The sequence below is a fragment of the Gossypium hirsutum genome, chromosome D10, assembly GCF_007990345.1.
Source record: "Gossypium hirsutum isolate 1008001.06 chromosome D10, Gossypium_hirsutum_v2.1, whole genome shotgun sequence".
Classification (NCBI taxonomy): domain Eukaryota; kingdom Viridiplantae; phylum Streptophyta; class Magnoliopsida; order Malvales; family Malvaceae; genus Gossypium; species Gossypium hirsutum.
The window spans coordinates 38,147,450-38,163,883 of NC_053446.1; the positions used below are offsets into that span (position 1 = coordinate 38,147,450).

A 16,434-nucleotide genomic window follows, 5' to 3' on the forward strand; every position below is an offset into this window, starting at 1 on the left:
ATTGACAGATAGAGGTTTTGCTCGACCAAGTTTCTCACCTTGGGGTGCACCAGTATTGTTCGTGAAAAAGAAGGACGGAACCATGAGGTTGTGCATTGACTATCGTCAACTGAATAAAGTGATGATAAAGAGCAAATATTCGTTACTGCGTATCGATGATTTGTTCGACCAACTGAAGGGAGCCTCAGTGTTCTCAAAAATAGATTTGAGATCGGGCTATTATCAGTTGCGAATTTGAGATTCGGACATACCCAAAACTACCTTCAGAACGAGATATGGTCACTACGAGTTCTTAGTGATGCCGTTTGGGCTCACTAATGCCCCTGTGGTATTTATGGATTTGATGAATCGGATCTTCAGACCATATTTGGATCGGTTCGTAGTTGTGTTCATTGATGACGTCTTGGTCTATTCAAGAGATGAGACCGAACATGCTGAGCACCTGAGACTAGTGTTGCAAATTTTGCTGGATAAACAGTTATATGCTAAGTTCAGTAAGTGTGAGTTCTGGTTAAGAGAGGTTAGCTTCTTGGGTCATGTGGTATCCGCATCGGGTATTCGAGTTGACTCGAGCAAAATTTCAGCCATACTTAATTGGAAGCCTCCAAGAAATATTACCGAAGTTCGGAGCTTCCTGGGGCTCGCCGGTTATTACCGACGATTTGTCAAAGGTTTCTCGATGATAGCCACACCAATGACGAAGCTACTTCAAAAGGATGTTAAGTTCGAATGGACGGAGAAATGTCAGAAAAGTTTTGATCAACTAAAAACTTATTTGACTGAAGCTCCAATTTTAGTGCAACCCGAATCAGGCAAAGAGTTTGTCATTTATAGTGACGCATCCCTACTTGGGTTGGGTTGCGTATTGATGCAAGAAGGTCGAGTGGTGGCCTATGCGTCGAGACAATTAAAGCCACATGAGAAAAATTATCCGACCCATGATCTTGAACTAGCTGCCATTGTATTTGCTTTAAAAATATGGCGACATTACTTATTTGGTGAAAAGTGCCATGTATTTTTGAATCACAAAAGTCTCAAATATTTGATGACTCAAAGAGACTTAAATCTGCGACAAAGACGTTGGCTTGAGTTGTTGAAAGATTACGAGCTTGTCATTGATTACCACCCGGGAAAGGCTAATGTGGTTGCGGACGCCTTAAGCCGGAAATCATTGTTTGCTTTACGAGCGATGAATGTGCACTTGTCTGTTCTACCCGACAATGTGTTAGTAGCTGAATTAAAAGCCAAACCATTATTGATTCATCAAATTCGTGAAGCCTAGAAAGTTGATGATGAATTGGTTGCAAAACGGGCTGAGTGTGTTCCGAACAAGGAATCGGAGTTTCAAATTGATGATGATGATTGTTTGAGGTTCAGAAGTCGTTTGTGCGTTCCAAGGAATTCGGAACTCATTTCGATGATTCTGAACGAAGCCCATTGTAGCCGAATGTCAATTCACCCGGGGAGTACGAAAATGTACAACGATTTGAAACGTTGGTTTTGGTGGCATGGTATGAAACGAGACATCTCCGACTTTGTTTCGAGGTGTTTAATATGTCAACAAGTGAAAGCGGAACATCAAGTGCCTTCAGGATTACTTCAGCCGATCATGATACCCGAGTGGAAATGGGATCGAGTCACAATGGACTTTGTGTCCGGACTGCCATTGTCAGCAAGTAAGAAGGATGCGATTTGGGTTGTTGTTGATAGACTAACTAAGTCGGCTCACTTTATCCCCGTGCGTACGGATTTTTCATTGGATAAACTAGCCGAATTGTATGTTTCTCAGATTGTGAGATTACACGGGGTACCTATTTCTATCGTGTCGGATAGAGATTCGAGATTCACCTCGCGATTTTGGAGGAAATTGCAAGAAGCTTTGTGTACCAAGCTGCATTTTAGCACTGCTTTTCACCCCCAAACCGATGGTCAATCTGAGCGGATAATTCAGATACTTGAGGATATGTTGAGATGTTGCATCCTCGAGTTCAGTAGTTCATGGGAACGGTATTTACCTTTGATTGAATTCGCTTACAACAATAGTTTTCAATCAAGTATTAAGATGGCACCTTACGAGGCTTTGTACGGTCGTAAATGCCGTACACCATTGTTTTGGACCGAGCTCGGTGAAAGTAAAATTTTCGGAGTTGATTTGATTAAGGATGCCGAACAGAAAGTAAAGGTAATCCGTGAAAGTCTGAAAGCAGCCACAGATCGTCAAAAATCGTATGCGGATTTGAAACGAAAGGACATTGAATATCAGGTGGGAGATAAAGTGTTTCTTAAAGTTTTGCCTTGGAAGAAGGTACTCAGATTTGGCCGTAAGGGCAAGTTGAGCCCGAGATTCATTGGGCCGTACGAAATCTCCGAACGAGTTGGTCCGATTGCGTATAGATTGATTTTGCCCCTTGAACTTGAAAAGATTCACGATGTCTTTCATGTTTCGATGCTTCGATGTTATAGATCCGATCCGTCACATGTGATTAATCCCTCAGAAGTTGAAATTCAATCTGACTTGAGTTATAAAGAAGAACCGATTCGTATCCTAGCTCGTGAAGTGAAAGAGTTGCGAAACAAAAGGGTTCCGTTAGTTAAGGTGTTATGGCTCAAACACGGGATCGAGGAAGCTACTTGGGAAACCGAGAGCTCGATGAAAGAACGATACCCAAACCTATTTACCGGTAAGATTTTCGGGGACGAAAATTTCTTAAGTGGGGGAGAGTTGTGACAGCCCAAAATTGACCCTAGTCGGGAAGTGGTTTCGGGACCGCTAAACCGAGTCACCGAAATGTTTGCATGTGATATTTATTGTCTAGAATATGTAATTATGAATGTGTGAAAATTTAAAGCTTCGATTTAGTCGATTGCATGTGAATTTAGTCAATAGGACTTATGTGCGACATTTTTGAAATGTGATAGGTCGAAGCATAAGAACCTATTAGAGCATGAAATAAAAGGGGGGACTTGCATGTCAAATTCCCCCCTAACTAGTAATGGCCGACCATGACAAGCATGGTAGACCAAGTGTGATGGGCAAGACATGTCATAGACATGTTGTGTTGGTGCATCATAGGTGGAAAAAAATAAAATAAGGAGCATGGGCATAAAATAATGAAAGGGAATACGATGAAAACAAAAAAAAGAAAGTGTGTAGTTGTTTCCCCCCCCCCCATTGCCGTGAGTTAAAGAAAAGAAAAGAGAAAATTTTGTTCATCCTTTTTCATCTTCATTTGGCCGAAAATTCAAAGGAAGGAGGAAGGAGTTCTTGCTTCATGTTTGGTTTGGAAGAGGATTAGGAGGAGGTTTGGCCATACTTGTATCTAGATCAAGTTATGTTTGAGGTTGTGCCATGAGATTCATGCATGTTTTTAGTTGCTAACTTGAGTTCTAATTAGCCCATGGTTCAAATCTTTGCTATGTCATGGGGATGATATTCGGCCTAGGTAGATTTTGTGTTAATGCCATTGCATGCTAAATATGAAGCTTGTTAATGATGCATGTGATGGTGGATTGATGATTCTTGAATCTTCTTTTAGCATTTTTGAGTGAGCACATATGTGCATTGGTTGCTAGATGGAGAAGAATCGGCTAGCAAGTTGTGTGCTAAGGCTGAATATAATTTTTGTATATTAATGAGTAATGCATGTGTTAAATTGATGGAAAGCGAGAGGATGCTTTACTAGTGTATATATGTGTGAATTAGCCAAGTTTTGAACTTGAAACAAAAGGGTGTTTAGTCAATACAAGTGACCATACTTGTAGAATGTATTAAGTGTTGAAATCGGCCCCAACATAGACATGCATATTCGGCCATAGGAAGGAGATTGGTGTTGCATGTATTCGGTTAGAGGCAAGCATATTGATGCTTTTGTCTTGGCTTAGAAAATTCGGCCAAGGGGGAAAAATTAGCTAAAATGTTGAGTTTGATTCATGATTCCGTACATATGTGACTTTAATGTCTAATGTATAAAAATGGGCTAAGTGCCTTGTGTTCCTCTTTCCGATGCTCAAATGACTAAATCAATTTATTTGTTTAATTAAGCTCAAGAGCAAAGGGGAACTAAATCCGATAAAGGGAAGAAAAAAGTGGTCGAATAACTATCGGAATCGTTCGACAACACCCGAGGTAAGTTCTTGAGTAAAAGAGCTTAAATTATGATTTGATTAGATCATGTTTTAAGCAAACCAAAATCATGCTCTTTGTGTGGCTATTGAGCCGAAATTGCAAGAATGATAAATGTCTTGTGTTTGAGTTTTACTAACGAAAACGAAATACGAATGTGCCATGATTTATTGTTAAATGTGCATGGTTATTTGAATGATGTTCCGGCTAAGTCCCGAAGGCTTTGTGCTAAGTGACCATATCCGGACTAAGATCCGAAGGCATTTGTCCGAGATACTAATTCCGGGCTAAGCCCGAAGGCATTTGTGCGAGTTACTAAATCCGGGTTAAGTCCCGAAGGCAATTGTGCGAGTTACTATAACCGGGCTATGTCCCGAAGGCATTTGAACGAGTAGCTATATCCGGTTAAATTCCGAAGGTACGTGATTTGGGAATGAATGATCTTGCTGTTAAAATTTCAGTAAATACTCTAGAAACATCCCAACACTGAGGTATGTTTCGTATGTGCTTGAATTTAGTTGAGCCCTTACAAATAAGTATTCGCTCAGTTGATAAACGAGCTACCGGCCTTTGGCTAAGTTGATCTTTTGTGTATGTACATAAGGGTTGGTAATGTGAAGCAAGTATGATATCGAAAATTTGTGCATATGAAATTATTCGTTTAGCTATATGAATGCTATACTTTTGCTGTGCTGGAATTCCTTGCTCAAAACTTACTAAGCATAAATTGCTTACTCCGTTTCTTTGATCCTCTATTTTATAGATTTTGGTTCTCCAGCTATCGGACTCGGGATTTTGAAGTCGAAGTCGCCCACACTATCAAAGCCCCCCTTTTGGTACAATTTTGGTTGAACTTCGAAATGGCATGTATAGGACTACCCGTTTGTTATGGGTCATGGACCCTTTGGACTTGTATAATTTTGGATAGCCATGCGAAAATGGCTTATATATGTTTGAGTGTAATGTTATAATCATTTGGTATGGATATGGTTATTGAGAGGTGTGGATAGGCTTGACAAGGATTGGCCATGGGAATGGTTAATCACTATCATAAATTGTGCTACTTATGCAAAAAAGGCTAGTTGAATCATGGAAACTATGAAATAGGTAAAGTCTACCTTAAAGGCAGATGCTGACAGCAGCAGTGATGTAGATTTGTAAATTCACTAAAAATAGTAGGAATGGAATTAAATAGTGAATAAATTATTTAAACGAACCTTGATGAATCTATTTTCATAGGAAAGTAACGAAATAATCATACGGACAGTATGTTAAGAGATATTCAGGTTCTTGTGAGACAGGGCCAGAACGGTTTCTGGATTTCCTGTTCCGACTTTGGAAATTCATTATAAATTAAACAGAGACAATTAAGAGTCAATCCATATATGTATAGATTCCTCTCTGAGTCTAGTTTCTATAGAAACAAACGGCATCAGTATTGAATCCCTGTACAGGGAGATATCCAAGTCGTAATGCGCAAAGGTCAGGGTAGTCGATCCCTGTAACATGGGATACTTTGACTAATAAACTGTACTAATTGGTCAAACCAAAAATTCTAGAAAAAAATATGTAGATGGACATATGAGTCTAGTTTCATGGAAAATTTACGGAACTGGATGCCAGTTTCTGAACTCAAGATATGATTTTTAAACCGACTATTACGCAGATTGGCAGTGTCTGGAAATTTTTTAAAAGTCTGTTAACACCTCGTGTTCGACTCCGGTGACGGTCTCGGGTTCGGGGTGTTACAGGAAGATAAGGAAGCTCTCTTTCAAATGATGAGTGAGTGCTTTATTGAGTTCATACGAATGAACCCGGTGGCTCAACGACCTCCACCCCCTGTTCCCCAACCGGTTCTCGTTGTTCCTCAGGGAGTGGAGACATTGCGAGTTAATAAATCACCCGTCAACAAAATTTGCAAATATGGGGCTGAAGAATTTTGAGCTACAGTTGATGATGATCCTGAGAGAGCTGTGTTTTGGTTAGAGAATACTATTTGAGTTTTCAACGAGTTGTATTGCACACCAGCTGAATATGTAAAGTGTGCAGTATTTGTACTAAAAGATTCAGCATATCAATGGTGGAGTACCTTGATTTCAGTTGTGCCGAGGGAGCGTATCGATTGGGAATTCTTTCAAAGCAAGTTCAGAAAGAAGTATATAAGTTAGAGATTCCTTGATTAGAAATGTAAAGAATTTGTCGAACTTAAGTAGGGTTGTGTAACAGTATCTGAGTATGAACAGGAGTTTGTTCGACTAAGTAAATATGCTCAAGAGTGCATTTCGATCGAGACTGCAATGTATAAATAGTTTGAAGACGGATTAAACGAGGATATAAAGCTTTTAGTTGGGATTCTTGAGCTGAAAGAATTCCTTGTTTTAGTTGACAGAGCAAAAGCCGAGGAGCCTAGCAAAGAGAAAAGAAGAGTTGATTTTGAAGATAGAGATTCAAGAAAAAGGTCAACTGAAAAGTCGTATCAGTCATAGTTGAATAGATCAAAAGAATACCATAATCGCTTGATTGCTTTATTGGGTTACCCTAATAGAGACCGAGGAAAACATTATACAGGTTCTAAGACACAAGCTACGTCTATGGCTAGCGTAGGTAGTGTTGAAGAAAATAAACCTGATTGTCAATGGTGTGGATGTTGACATTTTGGTGAGTGTAGAGCGAAACATGGGGCGTGTTCTAAGTATGGTTCACTTAAGCATTTTATTTGTGATTGCCCGAAATTATCTGAGAAAGAAAAAGTTCAAAATGTTTGACCCAACAACACTGCCACGAGGGGTAGACCACCTCGTAACCCTAGAAATGTGAGTGGTAGCCATGGTGTAACAAAACACTCTTGTGCAAGATCTGAGGCATGAGCACTAGCTAAGGCTTACGCTATTCGTGCACGAGAGGAAGCTTCTAGACCAGATGTTATTACAGGTACTTTCTCTATCTTTGGCCCTGGTGTTATTGCTTTTATTGATCCAGGATCAACTCATTCATATGTGTCCACGAATTTAGTGTCAAGTAAGAATTTACCTATTAAGTCCACTGAATTTGTGGTTAAAGTGTCGAACCTCCTAGGTCAGCATGTATTAGTTGATAAAGTTTGCAGGAATTATCCGTTGATGACTTGGGGTTATATTTTTCTGGTTGATTTTTTGCTATTGCCATTTGACGAGTTTGATGTGATTTTGGGCATGGATTAATTAACTCTACATGACGCTGTTGTAAATTGTAGACGAAAGCTTATTATATTGAAATGTCAGAATGGTGAGATGCTTCGTATTGAATCAGATAATGTGAGTGGGTTGCCTATGGTTATTTCAACTATGTCAGTGCAGAAATATGTGAGAAAGGTTGCAATGCTTACCTTGCATATGTGTTGCATATGTGTGACCCTTGTAGTTTTGAAAATTTTCACTATTTGAAAAATTCTTTGAGTTTTCGATTTAGTCCCGACTTCTTTCAAATGCATTTTTAAGGCCTCGAGGGTTCGTGTAAGGGACATAATGTATGTTATGAATTGTTTTTAATGTGTTTATTGATTCTATTTGAAAAGTTTGAAATTTATGTTTGTTTGATTTGAAAACTCCAATAATGCTCCGTAACCCTATTCCGACGACGGATACAAGTTAGAGGTGTTACATTTTCATTCATAATTGATTTTATTAATTCATTCATTAATTCTCTTCATCAATTTTTCATTTGTTTCTTTTGCTCAATTTAATTAGTCAAATTCATAGTAATAGCATAACCAATTCTTTTTAATCAATTTCGATCCCTATGGATACGATACTCACCTATCACTTTATTACTTGATTTGATGTGTATACTTGCACATTCGCATTACACATTCACACATGACACAAGCGAGCCTAGCTTTTTGGACAATCACCAAACATAATATAGACTTACCTTGGGTGCTACGAACTTGACTCAGAATAGAGGCTTAACAACAAAATATTCAATGAGAGAATTCTAATGAATTAATGGTCGTATTTATAGACCTAAATGTCTTGGAAATATTACGATACCCTACTTGACTTAGGAAAAATGTTACTTGCATGTAAAGTATTCCTAGATACACCATATCTTTATTTCCTACTCAAAGTCTGACTCAATCTTTGACTGATGGACCCCAGTTTCCCAAATAAACTGGCAAACCCCAAATTCACAACTGAATTGGCGAACACTAGCTTGCAAAAAATACTGGCGAACACACTTGCAATAATTCTGGCGAACCCTTTACCACATCCTTTAGTGCATACTATTATCCTGAAAATTGACAAACACTTTGTTGATAAACTTTTGGTGGACTCCCTCTTTGGCGAACTCCTGAGTTCGCCGAAGTACTAGTGAACCCTTACTTGCAGGGCCAAAACTTCTAGGCTCGATCTTGGGATGTTACGCCCCAACCCAAAAAGACCCTCCACTGGCTTCTTCATCCACTCCAACATTTGCTCTGCCTATCTCCGGCAACATGTTTGCTGCCATCCTTGGTGCCATTACTTCCTTAAGTGAGGAGTTTAGAGGTTTTTGCACTCGAGTAGATGATGCATTTGAGTGTGTTAATAACAATGTTAGTGGCCTAGACTCTAGGATGTCTAGGATGGAACAAAATATTCCATTTCTAATGTATCAATTCTCTCCTCCTCCTCCACCTCAAGAAGACTAGGATGCATATATTTCATCTTCTCATGCATTTTACTCATTTTCATTGCACATTTTCCTATCTCTATGTTAGAACTTAAAGTTTATTTTGGTATCTTGTCTGTAGATACTTGACGATTTATTTTGGTACATTAATGTTAGTTCTATGTCTTCATATTTTTATTTTCTTAGGCTAACATCTCTCTATTAAGCTTTATTTGTTGATTTTTATATAACAAAAAGGGGGAAAAGAGAAGAGAAAGGTAAATTCTTGGTATTTGGTTGATTATTTCTATGACTCCTTTAATGCCAACATCAAGTGATAAATTTTGTTTCCAATTCCTTCTTTCCAAGTTTCATAAAAATTAAGTCATTGATTCAAATTGAACTTTTAAAAGGGGGAGTAACAAATAAAAAAAACAAATTTACCAAAATATTTTGTTATATCAAAAAGTGGGAGATAGCTAAAATAGCTTTCTTTGATAAATTATTTTGATATAACAAATAAAAATTATTTTTAAATAAAATTTTCTTTTTTGAACAAAGAATTCAAAGCATAAAATTATTTCAAGACTTATAAACTTTTTAGCAAATGCTTTGAATAGTTAGAATATTTTTAAGAAAGTTCCACAAAGATTTCAAACACTTAAACTTTACTGAAACGATTTGAAGTCAATTGAAATCCTGCTCCCTACAAAAACTATTGATATTTTCCAAAATGTATCGATACCACCATAAGTTTTATTGATATCTCATTTTTTATAGGTACTAAAGCTGCTCTATAACTTGAATAAAAAATTGAAAAAGAACAATAAGTATTGATACTTTTAAAATATATCGATACCTATTGAATTTTTATATATACCAAATTTTATATTGATATCATTCTTGCATTATGTTTCTATTATCTTTCAAGAATTAGCAAAAAGCATCAATACCCATTAAAAATATATTGATTCCTTTTGTCAGGTATCGATAAATCTTCCTTGGTATCACTGGAAACTAACTTTAAGGGTCACTGAATCAGGCATTAAATACTACTAGTATCGATACTCATACAAAAAGTATCGATACTTTTTGTTCTAGGTGAACTTAATGATCTGCTATTTTCCTCTCTAACAACTCTATTTATTTTCTCAACAACCACAATGATTGAAAATGAATTAGAGGGTATATATATACCAGCTTCTCAAGGTCCTACAATATTCAAGTTTAAAGATCAACCAAAACAACTTTTGAGCCAAATATTTCCGTACGTTTCTTTCATACACTTGTGACCTTTTTTCAATTCTATTTGCTAAAGTTTTTTCATTATAATTGAGCTTAATTTACAAACACATCAATCTTGTAAGGATTATTTCTTTGTTTGCTTCTTTGTATCTCTTTGAGAGAGTTTGTGTCTTAAGGTTTGGGTAGAAATCTTAAGAGAGTTTGTAAGGTTAAACCTTGTCCTCAAAGGTTATCAAATTAGTGAATTTGGGAAAATCCTTACTAGTGGAAAGTTAAGGTAGTGAGTAGGCAATTGGGGTCGAACTAATCTAAATTCTTGTGTTCATTCTCTATCCTTTCTGTCTAGCATCCAAAAAATTTTTAAAAGCCAATTCACCCTCTCTTGGCGATTTTGGTTTATTTATTGAGCTAATATCTAAGCTATAATAGCCACAATTAGTGATATACACAAGATAGAAGGAAACTTATAGAAGAGCAAAACAAACTGGATACTCACAGATAATTACAATGAGGTGTTTTAAACAATCTCTATTACTACACGCACAACCTTTTCTTACTAATAGATCACTTGTTCATTCCTCTATAACAAAGAACTCTTTCTTAAGGAGCGTACCAGAGTGTAATAAAGAGAGAAAAAAGAATAAGAAGAACCCTCTACAAAAGTTTCACTGGCATATATAGCTCACATAACTCTGGCACAACTCTCACACAACTTATACATGGTGAAGATGCAAAGCTAAATCATACCCTATGGTGGCCAACATAATCATTCAAGGTATCTCACACCATAAAATAACTGTTAAACTTCGGTTAATTCCTAACTGGATTTTTAACAAGGACTAGAATAAAATTGAATAGTAAACACATATTCAAATAGAAAACAATTAGGTCCACAATCCCACAAACCACTATTGGCATATACTAATAGAAGAATCTATCACACATCTAACCAAGAGATGACACTGATTGGTGGGCGCCTACAATGACCATGCCAAAACAAAAAACTAGAAACCTAACATTTTTCCAAAAGGCAAACCCTTGAACCAAAATCATTATAAACCTACCATATTACTAAAATAGTCCGCCACTCATGGTGTATCTAACATTACAAAATATAACATTGGCAGATAGGTCACAAATTAGGCTTTTCTTAGCTTAATCTTTCCTAACTATCAACCCACACAAACCATCATCTAAGACTATGTCGGGTGAAGTGTTACAACTCTCCTGCCCTAAAAAGGAATTTCACCCACGAAATTCATATCATCAGGCACAACATCATCTTGATTTCTAAAATCACAAACACTAGTTGATTCTTTAGAGTGAGTCTTAGCATATTTTCTACTTAAAGTTCCCAAGGCAATGTTTGATCTCCCAACAGTCCTTCTTCTCATATCACTTTGATTCCTACCAAATGCTTGAGTTGTTTGATCATGTTGGCCTCTCCACATGGATTGGAAATTGGTAAGAGATTGATTAAGTTATCATAATACTATTTACTATACTAAATAGCAGGAAATACTCTTAAATTGAATAAGATGTTAGTATAATTAATTAATGTAATTTAATGCTAAAAATAGAGAATTGATATGGAAAATAAAATGTAGTGGCAAATTACAAAGAAAAGCAAGAGTAATTCTGTTGTTGAATGAATAGGGCTGGAATTATTCAGGTGAAATGCTTATATCAAAACAATGCCATTGAAAAATATTGTCTAATCTAGATTTTAAGCTAAAAATCTAAGTTATTGTATTTCTACAGGACTCTATATTAATAACTGCAATGAACGTTCTTCTCTACACAACTCGTAACATCTATGTCTAGAGTGCTACAAATATTCTGTCCAATATTCTCTTGCATAAAATGATTCTAGATCCCGTATATTGAACCTTTTCAAAATTAAAAATACATCTATGAACACAACATACAATCAACTATGTCTAGAGCTTGCATGCATGTATTTAAAATAGGCATAAATCGAATGAAACAGTGATATAGGTAATCTCAAATCATGAGCATTCAAGATGATAAGCATCCACCCAAATAACTCTAACCCAGAAAAGGTTTAGTTCATGGGTGGAAAAGTAAACACAAAATTTAAATCATTCATCAACATTTAAAGAAGTTTGAATCATAGAAATCAAGAAAACTAAAGGTAGAACTGCAACATTTCTCGCCATGCTACAACTTCTCTTTTATACACAAATTCTTTTCCCTTTTTTCTTCTTCTCTCTCCTTCTTTTATTGGGTCGATCCGTCCCACCTCAACACACTTTTTTCATTCCTCTTTCTAGGTTGGTTTTTTTGGTACACGTCGAAGTTGTTGAGAGTGACGTGGATAGAGTTCTGAGTCATTTTCCCAGAATTGCCATGGCAATTCTATTGGCAATCAATCTTACCAATTTCTACAGTAATGTTTCACTTCCCTTATTTTTCGTCTTCATCTTCTTGCTCTTTCTACACTTTTATGCACACAAAACCACACCTTTCCTCCCCAGGTGATAAAAGTAACAAATAATTACCATTATATCACAATCCAAGCTTTGTTATGCAATGTTCTAAAAATATCCTAAAAATGAAAATGTATTCACTAAATTACAACAAATTAATTCTAGTTAAAGGTCTTAAATATAACTCTTTTCAAGAGTTATCAATCCCCTAAAAATTCCTGAGCACAACGTTTGCGTATCTCCCTTACAGGGTCTCCTCAAAACGGGTTTGCAATTAGCATAGTTGGAGTAGTCGGTCTTTTTGGAATAACTTCTGACTCAAACTGAGGTGAAGGCACATGAGTGGTTCCCATAAACTGTTCATACCATTCTTCCATCATCTTGACAAACACATTTTTCATAGTATTACCTGTTACTCTTAAATCAACCGAAGGTTCTGAACCATGAGACTGAAGATTATTACTTTCCAATGCTTCATCAACAGCATCACGTGAATTCGAAGACATCATAAACTACACACACACAAACACAATTTAGTATAAGTATAAAGGACTAACCAGAAACATGTAACATGCTGATCTATCGTAATTCAGTGTAGCAGATTAAACTAGTTTTCGCACTTGAAGAGCTTGAACACAAGCATTTTATAATGTTTTAATTAAGTTTTCCTATTTTCATTTACATTCAATAAAAAGTGTAATTTGAGTCTTTTATTGACCTTAGGGGCCGAATAAGGCCTAAGGGTGAGCTAATATACTCTGTAAGTGTGCAGGAGACCATTAGAGGGTGTACCAAATCAATATTGGTCGATGTGTTGCAACAAGGAGAGGTTGATGTCGCAATATGGGGAGCAAAGAGCAAGAATTCCAAAACTGCCTTCAATGTCACAACACGACTAAGGGACGTCATGACACACCCCTGAAGCTATCCTAAGTAAGAGCATACTGCCTTCGATGTCACGACACAGGCACTAGGTGTCACGACACTAATCCTGTACGAGAAATACTTAAGAGCCAGGGGCGTTTTGGTCTACACAATCAAATATTAAACACGAGAACATCAGCTGTCCTAGGGTTGAAGACAACAACAACCCGAACTCTATAAATAGGCTCATTTAACACTTGTTATAGACAATTTTTCGTACTGTATAATTTTCTTTATTATTTTAGTTTTTACTCTTTTCCCTTTTCTTAGGCTTTAGGTTTTTTTAAATTTTGCATTTGTTGGGAGATCTGATTTGTGGAACACAATCAACTCTTTATGGATTTTGTGCTTTAGTTAAATACAATCTAGGCTTATCTTAAACCTCTGTATCTTGATTTAATATTCATGTTCATCTTTTATATCAAGTTTATTACGCTTTTGAGATCCGTGAAGAACTAATCCTATTGTGAGGGATTAGCGAGTGAAGGTATGAGTAATTGATTATTGTGCAGGGTTTTCTTAATCAATTAGTTGCTTGAGAAAGGAAGAATTCAAACCCTAGGCTTGACGATCCTAGGAAGTCATTTAGGTGGGAATTCACCCAAAATTGGAACGGCCTATCCGCGAATAACTTTACCTCGAACCAGTCTGGACTGTAAGGTCTAGAGATAAGTAGTTATTGCCGACTCATTATTCTAGTGGAAGATAAAGAGATCGTACTAGGGTAACAACTAGTTGATTGAACAGGGGATACGAAGCAACAGTTAGGTATGATTACCGAAGCGAGCTAGTCACTCATGCTCATATTTGATTAACTTTCCATAGAAAATTTACCAAATTTTTTTCATTTATATTATTTTTTCCTTTACTTATTAAAAACTCTCTATTTATGTTTGATCATAATATAATTTATTTAAAGTACTAATTAGCTCTATTTTTGCTTAGGTTAGGATTAATTTAGCGCTCGTCTCCCTTAGGTACGAACCTTAGAGTACTCACCTACTTTGTTGTAACTATATTACAACATGACTTGTATACTTGCAGTTACTGCCTATTTAACATATTTTGCATGTGATTTCTACTTTGGACATTGGTATGTCCAGAGGCAGTCAAGTTGTTGGCGTTGTTACCGAGGAGGAAAGGTCACTGGATTGATTTTAATTTTTTCAGTTAATAGAAAAATTAATAAATTCCTAAATTATAGATTCAATTTTATTTTTTTATTTTTACTAACTTTTTTATTCTCTTTGGGTTTAGTGTATGACTCGTAGTAGTGGAACACTGATAGAGCCAACAATAGATCCAGAAAGAATAATTTGTAGGAATCATCGACAACAACAACAATAGTAGATGCAGAACCCACCACCTAGTTTGGGCAACATACCTCGTGAGGACCCATTGTTCGAAAAAGATAACAATAACCTACCAGACTCACCACCACAACCACAGCTACTAACAATTATGGAATGTAATGAAAGAACTCTAAGAGAATATGCTCTACCAAATCTGGAGATGGTTTAGGGGAGTATTGGAGGCCAACTATTACGACCAATAATTTTAAGATCAAAACAACAATGATTCAAATGATTCAAAATAATCTGCAATTTAGGGGCATGATGACGGAGGATCCAAACCAGCATTGAAAATAGTTCCTTCAGGTTTGTGACACATTTGAATATAATAGGGTTACCGATAACGTATTCATCTTTAGTTGTTCCCCTTCTCCTTAATAGATAACACTTTCTTGTTACAAAAGTTCTTCCTTATTAACAAGATGGTCCAGCTAAGGAGAGATGTTTCTATGTTTAATCAATTAGAAGGTGAAAGTTTCCATGAAGCTTGAAAGCACTTTAAAATGGTTATTAAAAAATGCCCATACCACGGACTACCTGAGTGGTTACGATTGCAGATGTTATATAATGGGTTGGATGCACATGCACAATCAGTGTGAGATGGTGTAGTAGCAAGAGCTTTAATGAACAAGACATATGAGAACGCATATAAATTGATAGAAAACATGGTGATGAACTCCTGTCAATGGCCAACTAAATACTATACATATGGCCAAAGACCTTCTATGATAAAGGTTATCCAAGAAGATGACAAATACAAACAATTAGTCGACAGACTCAACTGTATTGAGGCTTCGAATAGTGCACCATCTATATATGGAGGAGACAAACCAATCTTCCACTATATTAACAATCCAACTGAGGATGTGAACTACATTAGGAATAGGGGTGGAAACCCTTAATTGAATACATACAACCTTGGATGGAGAGATCACCCGAATTTGAGATAGGTAGGAAATCAATGAAGAAGTAATAGCTCTAATCAAGTTAAAAATGCTAACTATCAACCTCCTTATTTACAAAAACCTCAAGAGAGGGCCAACCCAAATGACCATATTGTATGTGGTCAACGTTTGGATTGAGCCGAAGGGGAAATGTAGTCAATGAGGACGGACGTGAAACATGTGCAATCCAAGTGCACCAATTCAGTGGACTAAGCTTGAAGATCAAATGAGTCAATTAATGAGCATGATGGGAGGCATCAAGATACAAATTGGCACTGGTAACCCTAGTAACACTAAAGATAATCCTCAAAGAGAGGGGAAGGAACATGTGAAAGCAATCGTTCTTCGATGGGGTAAAGTGCTGGGTAGCCCAGAAAACCCAATTCAGGAGGTAAACAAGGGGAATACTGATGATCTTCTTGAAGAGCCCTTAAAAGCTAATGACGAACCAGAACTAGAAGAAGTAGTTGGTCAATAGTTGAGCCGAAGGAAGAACTAATAAAGGAACCTGCAATTACAAAGGTACCATTCCTGTCACAATTGATTGAGAAATAAAGACGAAATGAAGATGACTTTGTAGGTTTTATAAATTTATTCAAATCATTAAATGTTAACATGCCATTGATAGTCTTAATTGAAAATTTTCCAAAATATGTCAGGTACCTTAAAGAAATTATGTCAAGGCGGAGGAAAATTAAAAATGGAGAATAGGTTAATATAGACGTATCATGTAGTGTGCTAATATCAAGATAAGGTCCCCAAAATTA

The 16,434-nt window shown here is 36.6% G+C and overlaps 1 non-coding gene across 1 annotated transcript; it reads right to left on the bottom strand.

The window, feature by feature from the left end:
- Positions 1–15,152: 15,152 nt before the first annotated feature.
- On the bottom strand, positions 15,153–15,258 carry LOC121222917 (small nucleolar RNA R71). Its single transcript, XR_005920287.1, has one exon. It is a non-coding gene; the product is annotated as a small nucleolar RNA R71 (small nucleolar RNA).
- Positions 15,259–16,434: the final 1,176 nt, after the last annotated feature.